We start from the raw sequence: 19,425 nt of genomic DNA on the forward strand, positions 1-19,425 counted from the left end.
TGTAAAATATCCTTTTCTTCCAGGTGAACCATAATATTTAAATAAGATTATCTGAACAGTACTCTTTTCAGAATGTGGTAAAATATCTCCCAGACACCATTACTGCAAAAGGTTATAAAACAAAGACATCATGTTAATGTTTGGTTCTGAAAGTCAGGTGTGATGTAGTGAAGGCATGATCAGGAATATTTTACCATTTTTCTGTCTGCTGGCATTTTCTTTCATCCTGTCTCCTAATCAGAACAGAAAATAATTGCCACCTGGAAATCATGAACACTCTTGGCACTTCATATGAATACCACACCATAGGGTGAGTGGGCAAAGATGCTTTGATTAATGTACTGGAGGAAATCTATTTAACTCCATATAGCACTAGGAATTTTTCACCATAGGTATATAAAATTATAACTCTACATTGCAGCAGCAGTTCCCTCCAAACACTAAGGTATACTGTGTAACATCTACAGGAGAGGTCACATACTATTTTATTTGTCAAACTAAATTAACAGTATGGCTATAGCATATGTGTTTCTCTTAGGACTTACTTTGCTCTTTTGGTGTTTCTAGTTTACTAATATATGTAAAATACTCTCTGGTTTATTTCATTTACCCACTCCAAAAAAATCAAAGTTGCTTCATATTTAAGAACTAACAGTCAAAGCTCTGAGAATAAAACTTACATAGAGCAGCTGGATGAAATATAGCAACAATGTTTTGGTTTTCTTTATCTGGACAAAAATTCTTGTTTTTGAGAATTTTTATGAAATGGAAATAGATTTTTTTAAAAGTTTGCCAGTCTTTGATGAAGAACAGGTGTGAGGACATTTTCACAATCATTGCCTAATAGCAAGCATTTGTTTCCCTCATTTCTTTTTGTGGGTTGGTTGAGACTTGTCACATGAGACACTCTGTGCTGGGTACTGATTGGCTCATTGCCTAGGCCTACCTCATATATTCAGGAGTCAGAGGGTTAGTAGAAGCCATTTTGATGAATACTTTCAGAGGGAATGGTAGTCCTAGGAAGCAAGTCTGTGCAATACTCTGCTGCAGTGTGGTGTGAGAAGGATGGGTATACCTTACCCAAGGAGAGCCCTGGTGTTCAGAGAGGCAATGGAAGAGAAATTAATCCACTGAAAAACTGAGCATGCTGTTCTTCCACCTGCAAGACACCATCACCAGGTAAAGCTGTAGGGGGTTGTGTAGGGACAGTGCGTTACATCTCCTGGATGAGAGTCCCCAGGATGTAGGTTTGGATATTTAAAATAAGCATTCAATTGCTGACTTTTGTTGCTAAACTAATATGGAATTTGGTTTTGAGGAAGATGCTTTTCAGGGTTCTGTCTCATGCAGTTAGCTATTTTAGTGCTCAGATTTACATGGTTTTTATACTGTGCTCCTTATTGTGTGTAGGTTAAAAGAATCAGTAACGTTTTGGGCACACTGATGGAGTCCAGGTGGGAACACAGACTAGCTTTTCTTTTGCAACTCGGTAAATAACTGTTTTGCCCTCAACCTTAAATTTGTTTTCCTTCCCTTTGTTGCCTTTACATTTTGGCTTAAAATATTCACCACATTGAAGGGAGGGTGCAGAATGTAGTGTAGATTTCCATGCCACATGCAGAGGTGAAACATGATTGCATCTTTTGCTGAACACTTTATCCCTCCCTGACCCGATCTGTACCTGTCTGTGGACATCTGTGTCCCTCTGTGGGTGAAAGCAAAGAAAGGTAAGGACACTTAGCACCCTACAGGATCAGACCACTGGAAATTGTTATGGGGTGCTGTAAGTATGTTTAGGTATTTTACAGCTAAGCCACACTTAAGCCCAAGCAAATGGGTTGTAGACAAGAGGCTGGGTTAGTGTGACTGCAAGGGTGTTGTCCTCCCAAGCATGCAAACCTTTTTGTGGGTTCCCAGAGTCTCTACAAAGGGATGCATACCATTTCAGTTGCATTCAGGGTCTTCCTTCACAGGCGGGTTATTTGGCTACTCTTCAGTATTTCAGGCCTGTATCTCTCTAGTTAAAGAATAACTAAACAAGACTATGCTTACTATGGGAAATAGTTTCAGTTGGATGTTCATAAATTTTGATATGGCAACAGGATGAGTTAAAACTCATGTAGGAGAACCTTTGCAGAATTAATTCGCAGAGCTATTCATGAATTACATGAATCATTATTATTTTGCTAGCATTAATCCAAACTATCACATGAAAGCTGTTTTTTCAAGTACTCTTATAATGTACTCTGTGTTTGAACTAGTATGAGACTTTTGTATATTGGCAATTATTTTGAGTACTTTGATACATAATAACTTATCAGAATATGAATATTACAGTTCTTCAATAAGAATTAAACCAGCACCAAAGAAGTGATAAAATGAAATACATTTAGGTAGTCATGTGTGAATGCTAAAGAATATACTCCCAATACTTGTAACTGAAAATATACCATGAAAATCCATTGCTTGGTTTGTGTTTACATATATCCTTGTCCTGATCCCATCCTACTCCTCATTATGGGTCATAAATGGAGGCCCATGTCCTTTAGTTCCAAAACAGACTTCTACTACTTGAACTGAACAGTCGCAAACTGCTGTCTCTTCTAACCCATCCATGAGAGGGTGATGTGACATGGATTTTGCCAATATTTTTAATGCTTGCATTATGTTAACAATATAGAGGCAAACTGTGCATCCCCCTACATAAGCATGCAATGCTACACCATTTATAAAGGGACCAGGGCAATGGAGAGCTTGCACAGAGAATTGGGGTCTAACTCTGTCTGTAGGACAACAATTTGTTTTATGGAAACTTTTGAGGTTCCATCATTTGTTTTCATTCTTCATTGAAATGAAAACAAACCCTTTTGGTCATGAAAATGGAATTATGTTGGAGAGGTGTGTGCGTGACACGCTAGTCTGGTGGTTAGCGTACTGGCCTGGGATGTAGAAGACCAAGGTTTGAGTCACTGTGCTGCCTATGTTAGACCAGACTTTTCTATCCCAGCTCACTCCAAATCAGGTAGAGCAGAGAGTTGAACCTGGGTCTTCCACAACCCAGGCCAATATATTGAGTATCTCTGGCCCAATCACCTTTCCAGTGAAAGTTTTGTGGAATCTCCTGCATCATTGTGAAATGTTTCCACTTAAATGAAACAGCATATATCTGCTAAAATGTCGTGTTTTTTTTTTATTTTTTAAATAATGGAGATCTTGAGAGGTCATCGAGTCCAGCCCCCTGCCTTCACTAGCAGGAACAAGTACTGATTTTTGCCCCAGATCCCTAAGTGGCCCTCTCAAGGATTGAACTCACAACCCTGGGTTTAACAGGCCAATGCTCAAACCACTGAGCTATCCCTCCCCCCCGAGTTCCAACCAACTCTACTGGTTTCTCATCTCAGGTATCATTGAGTGGAGAGCTTTTATTATTGTTAAATGTATTATGTTCCTTAGTTGGGGGCCACTTGGATGGGTTGGGGCCCCACTGTGGTACAAACATCGTAAGAGACAATCTCTGTCTAAAGAGTTTACAATGTAGACAGTCAAAGGGTGGGAGAAAGGAAGTCTTTTTATCCCTGTTTTACAAATGAGAAAACTGAGACACAGACAGATTAAGTGATTTGCCCAAAGTCACTAAGCTAGACTGTGGTAGAATCAATAAAGGGCATCCCAATCAAACACAATTAAACACACTACTTGTCTTCCTTTCTTGCTTTGTTAGGACCATCTCATTTACAGGCTGCAATCTAATATTGCAAGCACACATCTCTGGGCATTGTATACAACTCAGATTCCACATATAGGTTTATTATTTTGTTGCTTCCAACTGTTATTTAATATTGTGCTTTCTCTACCTCCACCTCAGTTTTTGTGCTTTCTGTAAAATACTTTATATTGGATGCATCCTATCTTTTGAAATTAAGGAGTTTGGTAAAATCTCAGACTTCACAACATATTAGACATATTTCTCCAAGGGTGTAAAAAAAATTAAAATGCTTGCTTGTTGCGCCACTTCAGTACAAATGTATTCAGACAATGAAGGGCTATATGCTAGGTATGGTGGTTAATGAAATGTTCTGTGATAATTAATTTGTCAGATTTGATCTATTTCTCTGTAAAAATAAAACTGTTGGAATGATGTTAAGGGTCTGGCTTAAATCTACCACAGAAACTTCAGAGTTTTGATTGCCATAGTACCCTTAACACAGTTTCCTTATGCATAGCTATTATGAGTCACATCCTGCCCTCATTGCAGTCCATGGGAATGTTGCAGTTTAATTCAATGGTGGCAGAGCTGAGTTCTATTTTAACCCTTTCTTTATTCATAGTTACAAGATATGGGACTCTACCTCTGGTGGCATTTATACCAGTTTGAGTCTGGAGTATCTCCACTGAAGTTGACTTCTACTGGTTGGTAAAAACACAGACTAGTATCATGTCTTTTATAGATAAAGAAAATAGGGAATTAAAATATTTCTAATATGTTTAAATTAAATATTACCTAATCATCAAGACCTAGGACATAACTTCAAGAGAGTCCACTGGAGGTAATGGAGTTACTGATGAAAGCCACTGTCAGTGAGAATATAGAGTTATAAATGAATGACATTGCAGTTCTGATTCTGGGGAATATAATTTTCAGACTTACTTGAGAAATTCAGTGGATTGAGTATTTGGCCCTTAAAGTGTGTAAATCAAGCCTCAAAGTTTGGGTTAACTTCAGAAATAGTATGAAGTGGAATTTACAGGATTGTTAATTAGACATTAAATAACAGGCCAAATACTATAGATTTGTAGGTTTTATAGTTCAGGAAACAGAAAAAGCCAGCTGAATTGTCCTGTGACTATGTGGTAACTAAGTTAAGAGTTACCTTCCGGGTCAATAGTTACTGTCACATTACATGTCAGTATTGCACAGATGTGTAGAACTTATTCCATGTAAAGAAAGTTTTTAAAAAATCACTTTGGTAATTCAATTTGACTTTTCTTTTGATATGAAATTGATTTCTGTCTTGGCCTGGTGTTGGGCCTCTATATAGGTGTAAAATGTACAGATGGGACTTGATCTAACATACTGAAATCAGTGGAAAAACTTAATGGGTGTTGGAGTGGACTCTTATTCAGCAGTACCTGAATTTCACAATTACTATATTTTTTTGCTAAATTATGGGAAATGATGGATAAGATGTAAAATTTAATAGAACTGGTCTATATTTGGGAATTTTAAAAATTTACACTAACTACTTTTACAACATGAAAATCTAAATTTTACTACATGATTACTTGAGTCCTTTAAACTAAAATGGTATTTAAATGTTGTGCTGGGTAATACTGGATGGAGCCACAGTAACTTTAGGGAAACATCCAGCAATTTGTCAAATTTTAATGTTCACCTTCATCAGAGGGTGAGATACAGGAAAATGCTTTTTTTCATCAGCTTTTTTTTGAAAACACAAACTTGGTATCAATTTTTAAACAAATTATAAAACTTTGTATACCTGTAGGAGACACTGCCTGGTTTTGATCTGCTTATTTTATTTATAGAACCAATATATATGAGGAGAAGAGGGTAAATATTTGCCTTTGCTTTGGGGCATTTAATATTGAAGTACCACTGTGAGAAAAATAAATAAGGTTTCTGCTGGGATTTAACCTTATACAATTCATTCTTGGTATCTGCAGTTCTGTCACTAGATGGCATGCTGTCTGTATAAATTCAGAACTGCTTTTGCTTAAGCTTCCTTTGTATGTTCTACTTTAGAAGAAGCTAAATAATGCCAAGTAATGAGTTAATTCATAGAGACATAAGTAGCCAAGGAATGCCAAATACAGTTCATATGTAAAGAAACCAGGGTGAAACTGACAACAGTTGAGAAGAGGATTTAACTGAAAGTAAACTTATGTAACACATGCTGAATGGCTAGATAGCAAGAAGTGGACACATGACAAATGTCAAGCTGACAGCCTCTCATAGGTGTATAACACAGACATCAACAAATCATCATTATTAAACACGAGTGATTACCAGATATATGGTTCTGATGAAGAACAGGTATCCAACAACAACAAAAGATCAGTTATTTTGATTGGTATCACATGGGTTAAGTCATCAAAATGTGTTCATATAAAAATGCAAGCAAAAAGCAATGACAATTATCAATATTTATGCTGTAACTATTATGGAAACTATGCTAGTAAACCATTCAGCTTATAAAAACATTAAAATGTGCTGAGAATGTTAGGTCAGAACAGATTCACCACTTCCCCTGATGCTGTGAAAGTTAGATGCACAGCTCAAGGACAGCAGTATTTTATTTCTTAAATTTTTGAAAAAAATGTTGTGCGTATGAAATGAGATTGTGCTTGTAACTGCTGCCTCATTTGGGACCCAAATTTACATTGAAAACACAAATTTATCTGCTTTGTATTTTAAATTATTTAGATCAGCAATGCAGAGTCATGACCCCCTGTAACTTGTAGGGACAAATACCACAGCATTTTAAACTTCCCATATCCATTTTTGTATATGCCTTTGTAATGGCCAATGCACGAGGGGTTGAACCTCGGGCCTCCTGTCTTAAAGATTTGAGCTACCACAGCTTGAGCTAAAGAGTCAGGCTCTTCAGCTGACAACTAGAATAGACTCACATCCACTGCAGATTGGGTACAGAGGGGGTTACATAACACACAATGACCAGCGAGTTACACCTTGTCTGATGTCTGTGTTCTATATTGAATCGGACATTTAGGCCTCAACAGTCTGAGAGCTATTCTAGAAATGTCTTGGAATGGAATTTTACTAAATATTAAAATATCTTTTTGGGTTCACTATATAACGGGTGGCCAAACCGTGGCTCACAAGCCACATGTGGCTCTAGCCTCCCCCACACCCCATTCTCCGTTTCCCAGACTTCTGAATTATCGTATGTGGCTCAGAGGCTCAGTAAGCTTGGCCATCTCTGTCATATAGTGTCTGTAATTACATTAGGATAGAGTCTGTCACTCTTACTCATGGAACAATACCTTACTTCTCTACTAGCCCTACTGATGTAAACAAAACAACTTGAAGTAAAATATTACTGCACGTAACTGAGGGTGACAGAATCTGGCCTTTTGTGGCCTCCCCAAATCACATTGTAAATATGAAGTGAACCCATATAGTTAATCTACTGGATTTTGTCCTAGGTACATATAGCAACAAAAATTACCTTAAGAAAAACTGCAGTAATGTTGTTTTTATTTATATTTATATTTATATGATATAGATATAGCTAAAAAGGTAATTAGTGCAACCACATAATTAGCCTCCCAGGTCTATGAATTTGTTTTTTACAAGTGTCTAAAAGCATAACAGGATATTGTAAAGTGTAAAGAAACCATTTTTTAAATGGAGAGTTTGCTTCCAAAGTTTGAAAGAAATAAAATCAGAGGACAAGGTTTTTAAATATAAAGTTAAGGTCCTAAGAGGGCTGTCTTTTCAAAAGCACTGAACCTGAAGCAGGCCCCATTGATTTCAGGGTGAACTGATTGTTCAGCTCCTCTGAAAATCAGCCCACTAATTAAGGTGCTTAAGGGATTTAGTGGCCTAATTGTATATACTTATTTCTGAAAATCTTGGTCAAAATAAACATTTCTTAATCAAATCTTCCTCCTTCTCAAATACTTTTCCAGTCTCTCCCTGCCAGTCTCCTGCTTTCCTTCACAGATCACTGGCAGAAGGGCCACCAAAACTGTGATCCGATTGTCTGAGGTTAGTAGAACTAAAATGTTGTCTTCTGTGCAAAGTGGTTCCTTGTGTCTGTTGGCACAGGATGAGGTTTACAGATTCTACAGCCCTTCCTTATGCTGAGTAACATTTACCCCAGTGAATTCCCACATTGATTCACTTGTAGGAATGCTGCTCAACATGAGTGGGTTTGTACAGTTTGGCCCTGTTTCTTTGATAGGTTCAGAACTGCAGTGGTTTTGGAACATAAGCTATTGACCAGGACTACAGTGGCTCCCTTGATGGTCATTACAATCCTGCATCTCAAAGCCAAATTTAGTTAAATTTGCTTTAATTTCCCATTAACAGCAAATGTGAAATGGATCTTTGCCCACAGGACTGATGGGGGGTGTGTGTGTGTGTGTGTGTGTGTGTGTGTGTGTGTGTTTATACTGGAGACTCCAGAATGTCTGTAAGAGCTGTGTAAATAACGTGAAATGGGAGGACATGTGGCCCCAGCAAACATGATGTACCTGGGCTCCTGAGTTCTCCTGACAGACTTGTTTACCCACAATGGCTTTCAGGTGAGGCTATGATGAAGAAAACAAATTTAAGTTCCACATGGAGGTGTTGCCAATCTCCCATACTTTGCATCATAGAACATAATTATTTAGCATTTAATTAAAACACTATATACCTGTGGAGGAGCTGGCAAAAGATGTAGGGTGATCTCCTGGGCCCACTGAAGTCACTGGGAGTTTTGCAATTGATTTCAGTGGGCTTCAAGGATGAAACTTCTGATGCAATCTGCTATATAAATTGAATGATACCCAAAAGATGAAGATTTTCACTTCTTTGATGCTACCCATATTAATCTTGCATTTAGATCTAATCAAATATTGCTTATCCCACCATGAACAATTTGACAATACCCATAAAGAACAAGGGTTGTGAGGGACTCCTGAGAATCTTGGCATAATTTAATTAGAATGCTCTAGTCAAGCAGACCTCAGGGTATTTGGCTAACAATTTTTGAGCTCAGCAAGATGGGTAATGAAAGAAACATTGCATGATTTTTGTTTCTGTGCTTAAAGGGGTTGTGCCAGGAAATTCTACTCTTTTCAACTTAAAGATGATGAAGTTCAAAAAAATAGAGCAGGGATGTACCCAATTTAGCAGCACTTTCCAAAGAACATGGGATGATATCAAATCCTTGTCTCTTTGAGATGCATGAAAGGAGGTTAAGGGTTTTTACAAGTAAGATTGTATTTACTTCATTGCAAACCCTGCTTTAAGCATCCTTCACCAAAATAAACCTATGAAACCCTGATCTAGTGACTTAAATGCCCCCCAAATATAGGTGCTGGAACTAGGGTGCAGGGGGTATTACTGCACCCCCAGCTTGAAGTGATTTTCATTATATACAGGGTTTATAGTTTGGTCAATGGCTCTCTTAACCTCCCTGCTCCCTATAAAAATTGTTCCAGTGCCCCTGCCCCAAAGATCAACAAATGCTACAGGTAGCTTTCAAATATTTACATGCTCATTGATCATGAAAGACCACATGAAATATTGAAATCCAGATCCTCCCCTCATTACAAAGCTACTGCATATGAGCTCCCTGCTATAGACAGTTATCAAAATCCTAGCTGCAATGTCAGCAAGACTCCTGGGAATATAATATTCTGGGGTAATTTTTATCACCCTTTGAAAACCCTAGAATTATTTGTATTCCCATCCCTACAAAAGGAGCCAGATCAATTTAAATGCAGCAAAATCTGGCATCCACCATAAAACATTAAAACCAAAGTCATCTGCATGTACACGATCCTTCCATGGAGTGTTTTGTTTTGTCTCTTTGCTGTAAATGTCATTTAAAGGAAATTCTTATATATAACAAATGCATGAGGAAAAATAAAAAGACTGAAAGTTACAAAAGTGAAGCAACAAGAAAATATGGATGAGACCTTTAAAGAAAAGATGCTACATAACACACCAGCAAGACGCCTATAAAAACTTAGATTGCATAGATTTCTATTCTTTCTATAGATTAAATATTCATGTTCTCTATGAGCACAGTGTTAGCTAATTCAGCCACTCATTCTTTGTAATTGACAATGAGGTTTTTTCACTAGTTTTTTTCATATGCTGCTTTGATACTTGGTGTGCTTTAAAGACTACCCTCAAGGTAAAGCGTGGGAACCACAAAGTCATAGCTTACAATAGGGAGTGTGGTACCACTGGCAGAAAATCATTACAAATAAAAGCAGGAGAGGCTTCTTTAGATGTCCATCCAGCACTTCACAACTTTATGGCAAGAGACTGATAAGTTTGCAGGCTGCATCTAAATTTGACACCAGCAGCACTCTCCATCAGACAAAAGATCCAACCAATGCATTGTTTTACAGTGACAATCTTATGGAAGAAAATAAGAATTAGTAAATTTAGGAACACTTGCTGAGACAATTTTCAATCTCCAAACCATATACAGTTGTATAATTCTTTCTCCTATTTAATTTTAACTCAAGACAAAAGGTATGTGAGTGTATTACACCATCTAAGCATTTTCCAATGCTTCAATCTGGAAACCTAATCAGGACCTACATTATCTAATACTCCATGAAGTCTCTTAACTGAGAGAGATGAAGCTGAAATGAGGCAGAACTTTTTGTTTAGTGACTTAAGATGAAATCCTGGCCCCATCGAAATCAGCCCAAAACTCCCATTGACTTCAGTGGAACCAGATTTCACCATTAGTTTGGAACTGGTTGGTTACTGTGAAGTTTTTCTTCAGTCCCTTCCCATCAACTTTCTCTGACGGGCCCAACTAATTTTCTTCTTTTTCTATTCTCTCCCCCCCTCTTTTCCCTTCCCCTTTTTTTTTTGCCACTGAAAAATACAGGGAGGAGACCTGAAAATTGAAAACAATGTTTTTCATTTTGTCAAAGGTTACATTCTGAAAATAATGAAAACATTTCATTTGTTTGAAAAAGTACATTATTCATTTTAAAGAAATGTTTTCCATGTAAATTTTTCACCCATTTAGCTAATGAATCAAACTATATGAGACAGATTTATTATTGATTTGAATAAGCTCTATCCCAGGGCAATCATATTTGGGATCTGCCAAAGGAGGTGATTCTTGCACTCTGACCCTCTCTTCTGGAAATCAGAACAGGATGCTCAACACGACTCCCTACTGCTCCACAGGTTCTAGCAAGATGTGGAAAAGAACTACCAATCTAGACCCAAATCAGAGTTGTATTTTCTCCATTGCCTGCTCATTGTGTAATAATACTTAGCTCTTATTTAGTGCTTTTCATTCATGGCTCTCAAAGCATTGTAACATGGTGGTCAGTAATAGTCTCCTGCTTTTACAGGTGGGGAAACTGAGGCACAGAGGTGAAATGACTTGCCTATGGTCACCCAGCATGTGCTCAGTGCCCAAGGTGCCAACAGAGCCCAGGTCTCCTAAATCTTAGGCCAGGGCTCTATCCACTATGCCATACTACTATCTATACTCATTTACACCTTTGCAAAGTGCGTTTAAGATGTTATCCATTTAGAATGGTAATAGTTTTCAGTGGTGTGAATGACTTCCCAAGGTAATGCAGAGTCAGGCCTAGAGTATTTATTTTCTCATAAAGAGCACTTTGCAATTGAACATGGGCTTTTCCCTACTGGAACCCCCATCACAGGCAAATCAATCTGTGTGTGTGTGTGTGTGTGTGTGTGTGTGTGTGTAAAATCAACATTCATACACCAATTTAACATGTTATTTTACACCATTACATTTATTTTCTTGTGTTGGTTCTTTTTCTGGGTGTTAAACATGCAACCTGGTAGGCTCAGACATTTTTCCCCCCCCCAAAAGAAATTAGGACATCTTTTCCCATGTTTCATAATACTTAATGTTCATTTGTGAGAGCTACTGCATCAGTGGAACTGGAACAGAGATCTATTACAAATAGAAATAAGTACACCTTAACTTTGGTTCTGGTTACAGTTGTTTAGGACATGTGTATGAAGCCACAAACCTATTACATACATATAACAGACAAAACATTAATTATATTTTCTGAGATTAGTGTTTAAGGATGTTCCTAAATGTATGTTAAATGTTAAAATTATTGTGCATTTGTACTTTCAAGACACTTTGAACACAGAACAAGGGGATTAGGTCCTCATTTGGTGTACATTGGTTCAATAAGTGTAAAACTTTAAAAATCATACAGCACATTTTGCCAACATTACAGCTACATTGTTCAATCCTTTAGCTATGGCCCCACTACCATAACTAATGACCTGCTGCATGTCAATTAAATGAAAGGGCACAGAGTATGCTCAGCTGCACAGAAGGTGTGTTCAGCTGGGCGTACTGCTAATGTTCAGCAGCAATTAAGCATTTGCTGCCTTATTATACATTTGATTTTAAATATTTCCTTCTAACTCCAGTTTTATAGCTATTGCTTTGTATGAAACACCTTTTGGAATAAGGTCAGGTCAGGCCAGGCACACTAACAAGGTGTCCTGTCCCTTTAAGGGCCAGGGGGCCTAGTTCCAGCCAGCCCTGTTAAATTTATCAGACCCAGCCGGGAAGGATTCAGGTAGGGTTACCATATTCAAACATTTAAAAAAGAGGACACTCCACGGGGCCCCGGTCCCGCCCCCGGCCCTGCCCCAGCCCCGCCCCTTCTCTGCCCCCATTCCGACCCCTTCCCCAAAGTCCCTGCCCCAACTCTGCCCCCTTCTCTGAGCACCCTACATTCCCCCTCCTCCTTCCTGCTCTGATCTTGGTTGGGGGTTGCTAAGTGCTTCCCTGCTCCCCACTCGCCCTGCAGCCTCTATGCCCCTGCCTGCCCTGCTCCTCCTCACCCTGCAGCCTCTGCACCCCTCCTGCAGCATCTGTGCCCCCTGCTCCCCACTCACCCTGCATCCCCTCGCCTCTGCACCCCCTGCCTGCCCTGCCCCTGCAGCCTCTATGCCCCTGCCTGCCCTGCTCCTCCTTGCTCTGCACCCCCCCACCCCTGCAGTGTCTGTGCCCCCTGCTCCCCCCTCACCCCTGCAGCCTCTGCACCCCCTGCCTGCCCTGCCCCTACAGCCTCTATGCCCCTGCCTGCCCTGCTCCCCCCGCCCCTGCAGCCTGTGCCCCCTGCTCCCCACTCGCCCTGCAGCCTCTGCGCCCCCTGCCTGCCCTGCCCCTGCAGCCTCTACACACACCCCCCACCGCCTGCCCTGCTCCCCCCCGCTCACCAGGCAGAGGGAGAGCTGCAGGCTCCAGGTGGACTCAAACACTGCTGCGCTGCTCTGTGGGGGGGGGGACGGAGAGGGACTCTGGCTGCTAGAGGCCCTAGTGGCTGCGAGCGGCTTTCAATCAGGCCAGGCGTCCAATCAGCCACGCCGCACTCTGCATGAGGGGAAGGGGGAAATCCTGGACATTTCTACTTGATTAGAAATCTCCCCCCGGGCGGCCATTTAAAGCTGAAAAACCCGGATGGATGGTAACCCTAGATTCAGGTGATCCCTGTAGAGGGCTGAAAGCCCTTATTTGAGAAGGAGCTACAGGAGGGAGATGGGGTACTGTAGTAGGCCCTGAAGTAGGAGGGACTCAGAGGCAAAAAGAGAGCCCCTGGGATGCTGTAGCTCAGGGTGGGCTGAGCAACTGTTTGATGTTTTTTCCTGAGTTTTATATTTGGAGAACAAAACTTTGCCTGGAAAAAGACTTTGGTTGTGGCAATGAGTCCTTCATGTGCTGAGGAGAGGGGCTAGCCACCTCCATGTGGTGGAGAGTCTGGGGAGGCAATTGGACCCTGGACCTATGGGGAAACTGAGGCAGCAACTAGCCACAAGCCAGACCAGGTAAGGAAATTCAAGTAGGATTGCCACCTCTGAGGTACAAAAAAATCATGTAATTTGGGATGATCCTGAGCCCATAAAACTGGGCAGCTGGCAGAGTTTACTGAGCACTTTTAAAGATTTCCCAGGACCGCTACCTCAACAAAAGGATGATTCTGGGAAAAGCTGGGCAGGTGGCAACTCTATCTGTGACAGGCGCATTTATATCACCATTTTTGCACCTGATTATTGATATGAAAATCTATAATTCTCTTGTGCTAGCAAGTAATTTTTGTCTGGCATTTCCTATGCACCAGTTCACATCACTCATTACACCGTGCCCTATAACACCTTAGTTGCTTTCAGGTCCATACATTTTTTTTTGGGGTGGGGGGGAGGGCAGTGAAGACTATTAATTAAACTTCAGTTGCTTTACTAATTATGGAAATGAAGAATTCCTTTTTCCCCAATGCCCAGTGCATTCATCAGACAGCATATATCTGATATGTAGTATAATTGCAGATGCACACCTTGTTGTTAGTGGTCAGCATTGAATATCAAAAGTAAAATGGTGATTGTTTAATTCTCTTCTTCCATGACTTACTTTAGAGGATGTATGTGCCAGTAGAAAAGAAGGCTCAGCATATACCCATAATAGTACATAGCACCTATCATGTGCTTCATTTGCACAAACTCTGAACAAACATTAACCATTATTTCTCAGAACACATCTGTTGCATCCTTTTATGAAAGATGGGAACATGGAGGCAGAGCTAGTAAGGCTGAATAGTGAATCAGGTGAAGATCTGGGTTTAAACATCAAGAGATTTTGGTTTCCCAAACCCTACTCCTTTAGACTGTGCTTCCTAGGTTAACCTTCCTTTTTAGGTTAAGATCAGGCATTAAGGCATCATGCCTAGTTCCTGAAACTTATCTACACTGGCACTTTACAGCGCTGCAACTTTCTCACTCGGGTGTGGAAAAAACACCCCCCTGAGTGTTGCAAGTTTCAGCGCTGTAATGTGCCAGTATAGACAGTGCACCAGCACTGGGAGATGCGCTGGTAGCTATGCCCCTCTTGGAGGGGGGTGGAGGGGTTTTTTTGTTTTTTTTGTTTTTTAAAGTCTAGGAGAGCTCTCTCCCAGCGCTGTGCCACGACTACACAGGCCACATTAACACACTGTGGCGGCAGCCTTTTAACATTGCCAGTGTAGACAATCCCTAAGACTGGACTAAGAAGAACCTCTGTAGACTGAGATATAGCTGAAAGAGTGTGGAATCCTTCAGTAGCTTGGTCTAATTTGTCAGAAGCATCCAGTTCAGAGGCAAAGTACCTACCCTAAAAATTAAGCAACAGCAACAAAATTTAAAAAGATTGGGGTCAGTGTTGATGGGGGCTAACTGTGATTTACAAACCCTACAATGGCTTGTACAATTTTAATGAGACTTAAAAATACATATAAAATAAGAATGAAAAAACAAGTTTTTTATGTTAATATAAACATTATCCTGCAGTAACAATAACCTAGCACAAAGACATAACCTTAATATGTGACTATTGCATGGAAACCAAAAAGTAGCATTGACCAGTCAAATTTCCTTGTCCAAGCTGAGTAAAATGTGAAAAGCTGAATGGGATAAATGATGGAAAATAAAATAGATATTTGAAATTCTTCCACGCACTGAATATGCTAAGGTGATAATAGCAGTGGCGATACAGATTTCAAAATACTTTTGTGGTGTTGGGGTCCAGATTTTCAACCCACAAAAAGGGCCTGATCCAAAACCCATTCAGGTCAAGGGGAGTCACTTCATTTACTTCAGTGGGCTTTGGATCAGACTCAGAGTATCGAGTCGAGGGGTGAGGTGTGTGTTTGCCTGGATATACTTACCTGCCCAAGGAAGATGCTCAGGTTCTATGATGGTGGTGGCAGAACAAAAAGCTGGGATAGACAAGTAGATTAGGCCTCTATAATTCTTATGGCAGACAAATGTTCCTGTAGCGCCTTCAAGGTTCTCCGTAGCCATTCTAACAAATTGGAAAAATACAGAGAAGTGGCTTTAGAAATGAAATCTGAATTCTAGTAGGGAAAAATTACTTGTCACGTTAATGGTCTGTTGGAAAGGGGTGTGAGGATAGTGTCACCTATTTATACTTAACTGGGTTATAATGAAACTCCATTTAGTTATGGGTGAGTGGGTTTTAGGCTCCCATTAATGGCATTAAGTCTCAAGGATGAAAAGATGCACCATACGCTGCACTAAATTGAAAATGTTGCCCAAATAATGGAGTGAAGAAACAGAATGTGGATTATATAATTTTGAATGGAAATCAACATAGATAACATTCCTGTGAGCAGCTCCTTTAAGGGGAAAAGTTGCTGTTAGGTTTAAATAGACTACATAGATTTAAATATATTTATTTTTCTGACTTTATACTGCATTATTCATTCCAATCACTCATCCGTGTAAACTCCAGACACAAACAGCTGAAATTTCTGGAGGAGAGGCAGAAACAATTATCACTCCAAACCTCAGTACACAAATCCCAAGATACAGGAATGAATTCCTGAAAGAAAATGGATTTTACACCTTAAAAAAAAAAAATTTAAAATTCAAGTATAAGATTTCTCCTCTTCGCGCTCCTCCCTCCTTTCCTCCCCCCCAAAGGCAGAATTAGTTGTTGACTTGGGAGCCTTGGTGTGGAAAATGCAACATCATTACTTTCCCCACTGTGCAGAGGTAGAAAATAATCAGGGTTTGTTTGTTTTTTTTCCTGGGTAAACTTCTTAAAAATTTTACATGGGACTAAATCTTCCTTATTAAATGTGCTATAACACTGTTGCTAAGCCACTTGTATACAGAGCTATTTAATAATGCCTAGCTCCTATATAACTCTTTCCATCCATAGATCTCAAGACCCTTTACACAGATGGTAATTATTATCCCCATTTTACAGATGAGAAAATAAAGACACAGAAAGTTGAAGGGACTTTCCCTAGGTCACACAGCAAGTCAATGGCAGAACCAGGAACAGAACCCATGTCTCCTGAGCTCTAGCACCCTCAGCCACTTTGCTCACAAGCTTGATTTGGAATCGCACATTAACAGCTAATACTGCTAGGTGGGGCTGTTTGGTCATTACATAGTCTTTCTGCGTCCATCGTGAAATGAAACTTGTTTAATTGTTAAAAAAATTTTGTCATTAAATTCTGGCTGGTTTGAATTATTCATTCATGACCATTCCAATTCTGCTCATGTGAAAGTTTTTACTAAGAAAGCGAATGTTTGCAAAACTGGCAAACTGAGTCTGTATTTACTCTTCCAGGTTTTTATGAAAGATTGTAACTGCTCTACCCACCCTTCCCTAGCTCTATCCAACATCCATGTGGGGCATCCTCCCTTTGTGGCTTGGCATGGCTCCTGAAACCAGTGTTTCCTTCCGATATGTGCACAAATCCCTCTGACTTTAATGAGAAAACTCAGAGGTGTATCTGAGGAGAGATTTGTCTTTGGGCAGCAACTGGAACAATGATCGCTAAATTGTGCTTGATTTAGGGCCTGATCTTGTTTCTATGGACATAAGTGGAAGTGTTCAGATTTCTATACGTGCAAGATAAAGCCTTTAAATTCTATGTAACTTAAATATGATTTTACAGGTTGTGATTTGGACAGAATTTGGTCAGAATTTGGTCATTATCACTATGGCTTTAACAGAAGAGAGATTATGGGAGCTGCAAAAGGTATAATTGTATGCCTTGCTAGAAACAGGACAGTATCTGTTCATGCCAGTTTAAAGGAATGGTACCAGTGTAAATTAAAGGATTAAATCCTTCCTTTTCCCATTTTTTCCCCTAAAAGTTATAGCCCAAGGACTTGTCTTGACAGTGCATATAGTCAGTATACAATATTTCCCCAACCAGATGCCGTGCTGATCATACACACTGCTGCAAATGTCTCAGTACAGTTACTATATTGATCAAAGCAAAGCCATGCAGTTTTCACTTTGCACTACAGATGCTGTATGTGACTTTGTTGTACAATGCTGTATGATACACCCATGCTCTTAGAGACATGAATATAGCAGTAATAAAGTCCTCTGAACATGTCTGCCAGTACTGTTGCTAGATTCTTGATTAGATAATATTGTAATATATCTTTCATGCATATACCAACTTCCAGTGGCTATACAATTAGGTCTGTTTGCAGTGGTTGTCAGTTGAGCTATGCCTCCAGGCTTGCATAGAGTTCTGAGTCCTACAGGAACTCCAACTACTAAGAATCACCCCTGGCCCAGGGAACATACAACCTATCTCCTTTCCCAGCGGTGATCCATGACTTGCTGACCCTGCCGTATATATTATCATATATCTTTGCAGAACCCAGAGGTCACTTCCCCAAGATAATATGCCTAGCAATGGCTTCTTCCTCCTTAAATCTCTCCCAAGAAACCATGGGTAGGGGATGGAGTTGCCCAATCCTATTACTAACAAGGGAGTGGGCACAGGGAAGAACTCTATACCTTTGCACAGCATTCCAGTTACTACGGGTGGCATTACACCCTGTATTCTTCACAGTAATATTGTATGATTATGGCATAACTATGCAAGATCAGTCATGTAAGGTATCATTGAAAAGGATACAATTCACTGAATGATTGTCCTATTTGTATGCATATATCATTTTGGTTTCTGAAGTTAGGAATATTGTCTATGCATCTATTACAAATGTGTTTACACCTGAGGAATGCCCAGTAGGCAGAATGCAATCAGTCTAGATGGCTGGCTGGGAAGGGCCATTAGGGAGAACAATAGGTCTTAGAAGAAGATTTAAATATCCAAATCCCATTAATGTTGAGGGGAAGAGACACGCCCCTCTAGCCCACTGAAAGGAAACTAGACCCCATTATGTTGCTTTTTAATCAGACTTCTCTTAGACGCTGTTTCAATTTTTGAACTGACACTCACTTTATTGATTTTTCTTCACTAATCTGGCCCTTCTGCTGTATATCTACTCAGTTACAGAGCCACCAGGATTTTATAACCTCAGCAAGTAAACCGAAATACAAAATGTTGACTTCTTTTAACATTGGGCTGCTGTGTAGTTTAATAAAATCATCTCATAGCTAATTTGTTTGAGAACAAACTAACAGATATTTCCTTTTCTGTCAGCAGCAGGTATCTTATTTGGGAAAAGTTTTTTAGAAAGTACTTTTGTTGCATAATGCAAGCTGTGAATTAACTGACCTGGCCTTTGTGTACAAGTAGACCTTTCTTTGATGTGGTACACACCTGAGTGATAAGCCTCAGGGCATTCCTCACTGTGGTACATAAAATATGTATCTTTTATTTTAAGGGGGAAAAATAACCCCCCAAAACTTTTAAAGGTTTTGAAAAAGAAAAGAGGGCAAGTTACTGCAGCCCGAGAGCCACACTAATATATGCACCACAAGCTACAAAGCTTTTTTAACTCTTCTGTAAAACAAAGTTTTACAGTATTTATCAGTGGCAAATCTTCTGTCCCAGATCCCCGAGATATGTTGAACTTCATGAATTAATCATGCACCAAAACTAACACAACTCTGTTTACTAGACTTCGGAACTCTGGTAGGCAAATGGTTATAGGTTCAAAATGATTCAGGGTTCTCTGTCCATACTATTGGGATGGGTCAGCCTTGTAATTAACAAGAACAGTTCCTTCCTTTCCAATTTTCTCTAAGAGTGCTGAAAGCTGGGATTGCTGGTAATTGCTTTCACTGAGGCAATGTGAGTGGCTAGATAGTACATCATTGTTTGGAATGTTATCCATACAATTCTGAATTTGGAATTGAAATAAGAGGCAAGAGTGTGGTGTCGGCAGTGATGAATTATGTCCTGGATATTACT

This window comes from Terrapene carolina, unplaced genomic scaffold (genome assembly GCF_002925995.2).
Source record: "Terrapene carolina triunguis isolate 2854851 unplaced genomic scaffold, T_m_triunguis-2.0 Scaffold88, whole genome shotgun sequence".
In the NCBI taxonomy this organism is placed as follows: domain Eukaryota; kingdom Metazoa; phylum Chordata; order Testudines; family Emydidae; genus Terrapene; species Terrapene triunguis.